The following is a 2475-nucleotide window of genomic DNA, read 5'->3' on the forward strand; positions in this document are numbered from 1 at the left end:
ATTTGAAAGTGTTAGCAAGGTCCTGTCTGAGGAAAACAACAACTAACAAAACAAAACAAAACAAAACAAAACAATCCTCTTCTCTTCCAAACACCCTTAAGTCCTCAATCCTAGAATCATTTCCTCTCTGTCCACATGAGTTAGAGCTGCACTGAATTTGTCACTGCAGACAGGCAAGATAACAGAGAAAAACAAGTCAGCAGACACCAACCAGTAAACTTTTGAGGCCTTACATAAAGAGAATGTTCTGCTAGTGTCTGGGGTTGGTACACCTGGTTTGAGATCGGTTCTTCTACTTACTGGCTCTATGTCAAACAAAACACAGAATCAATCTCTTTGAGCATTCATTTCCTCCCCTGTAAGATCAGAATGGAGATTAAAAATAAAACTTATCTCACAATAGCCTCCCTCATACTCTTCTTTAATTCAAGGAGAAATTTTGCTTGAATTATCAGAGTAAAATTTTACAATGTCCGGCCAGGCGGGGTGGCTCGCACTTTGGGAGGCCGAGATGGGTGGATCACCTGAGGTCGGGAGTTCTAGACTAGCCTGACCAACATGGAGAAACCCCATCTCTACTAAAAATACAAAATTAGCCGGGCATGGTGGCACATGCCTGTAATCCCAGCTACTCGGGAGGGTGAGGTAAGAGAATTGCTTGAACCCAGGAGGCGGAGGTTGCAGTGAGCCGAGATCGCACCGCTGCACTTCAGTCTAGGTGACAGAGCAAGACTCTGTCTCAAAAAAAGAAAGAATCCATGGCGTACAATTCAAATCTGGTCAATAAAGCATCGATACAACACTTCACAAATGCAAAAACTTCTGCATCCAAGGATCTATTCACGTCTCAGGCTCTGAGGTCAATTATTCCCTTCCATTAAACAACTTCCTGTTTTGCTCTATAGTATCCTTTATCACGCTGGACTCTTTACACTATTTTTGTTCTGCTTTTTTTCTACCCGCAAAATCATTGCACCTGAACAAGAAACTGATTTGTTTTTGAATCGGGTTTTCTCACAGAATCAGTGACATAAGAGGATTAATTGTTTGTTTTCAATCTTTTTTCTCCTCCTAGATCTATTTTTAAAACAAATTTTATTTTGGGATGTCCTGACTGGGATGATACTAAATTGAAAAGCCTGGTGCAAATTTTATTGACCTCCATTTCCTACTATAAAGGATGTCCCCTACTAATCTGTCATCTACAGGGCAGACAAAGGCCAGAGGCCAGGGAAGCCAAAACAGATGGTGTGTGCAAGAAGCACAGGACCAGACTCTTTATGTTTTGTTGATTGGTTTTAAAATAGTCAACTAGAAGATAAAGGAAAAAACACAGGGGCATTTTTCTTCTTATTCCAAGCTGTGCCAAACTAAATGTTACTTGCAATGTGCATGGCAAACACAATGCCTACAGATAGATTTGTAATCAATGTTTCTTGGGTATGATAGAATTCGAATGGATGGAAAGATGGATGGATAGTTGGATAGATGGGTAGATAAATAAATGAATGAATGAATATTATTAAAGGTTTTGTTTAAAACATGCCCAGAACACAAAAAGACAAAAGTTATCACTTAGAAAACTCTATGAATTACAGGCCAGTTGTTCCGCCCGCTGGTCCTCACGCCCTCTCCCTTGCCAGTGTCCTGCTCGCCATCCCCGCCATGCTGTCTCTAGACTTTTTGGATAATGTGCCGCAGATGAACAAGCGACAGCTCTATTATCAAGTCCTAAATTTCGGAATGATTGTCTCATCGGCGCTAATGATCTGTAAGGGGTTAATGGTAATAACTGGGAGTGAAAGTTCAATTGTAGTGCTGCTCAGTGGCAGCATGGAACCCGCATTTCACAGGGGAGATCTTTTCTTTCTAACAAATCGAGTTGAAGATCCCATACAAGTGGGAGAAACTGCTGTTTTAAGGATAGAAGGAAGAAGGATTCTTACAGTTCACCGAGTCTTGAAGATTCATGAAAAACAAAATGGGCATATCAAGTTTTTGACCAAAGGAGATAATAATGCGGTTGATGACCCAGGCCTCTATAAATAAGAACAACATTCGCTAGAGAAAAAAGATGTCGTGGGGAGAGCCAGGGGATTTTTCCTTGTACTGGAATTGGGACCATCTTCATGAATGACTATCCTAAATTTAAGTATGAAGTGCTCTTTTTGCTGGGTTTATTTGTGCTGGTCCATCATGAGTAAGAAGTCTGCCTTGCTGTTCCTGGGAAGATGCCACACTTTTCCTTACTGGATGTTTGGAGTAGATATTGGTTTGTGATTGACGGAATGGAGAACACACGTGCTGGCACTTCTTGGTGGCACTGGTTTGCGTTAGTTTATGTTTCCACGCCGGAGTTAGTGTGGGCGGCCGCATGTGCACCAGAGAGTGCATTTGAGGGGACTTTCATTCACGGGATTTCATAGCTGTCATTGTCACACTTTCACATTTTTGTACACCAGTGAATTTTTTATA

At 41.4% G+C, this 2475-nt stretch overlaps 1 pseudogene across 1 annotated transcript; it reads left to right on the plus strand.

The window, feature by feature from the left end:
- The first annotated feature begins 1638 nt into the window (after window positions 1-1638).
- LOC105552429 lies at window positions 1639-2254 on the plus strand (annotated as a pseudogene). The gene has a single exon (XR_001008007.1). The product of XR_001008007.1 is annotated as a signal peptidase complex catalytic subunit SEC11A pseudogene (transcript).
- The last annotated feature ends 221 nt before the right edge of the window (window positions 2255-2475 follow it).

This window comes from Mandrillus leucophaeus, unplaced genomic scaffold (assembly GCF_000951045.1).
Source record: "Mandrillus leucophaeus isolate KB7577 unplaced genomic scaffold, Mleu.le_1.0 Scaffold556, whole genome shotgun sequence".
Taxonomy (NCBI): Eukaryota; Metazoa; Chordata; class Mammalia; order Primates; family Cercopithecidae; genus Mandrillus; species Mandrillus leucophaeus.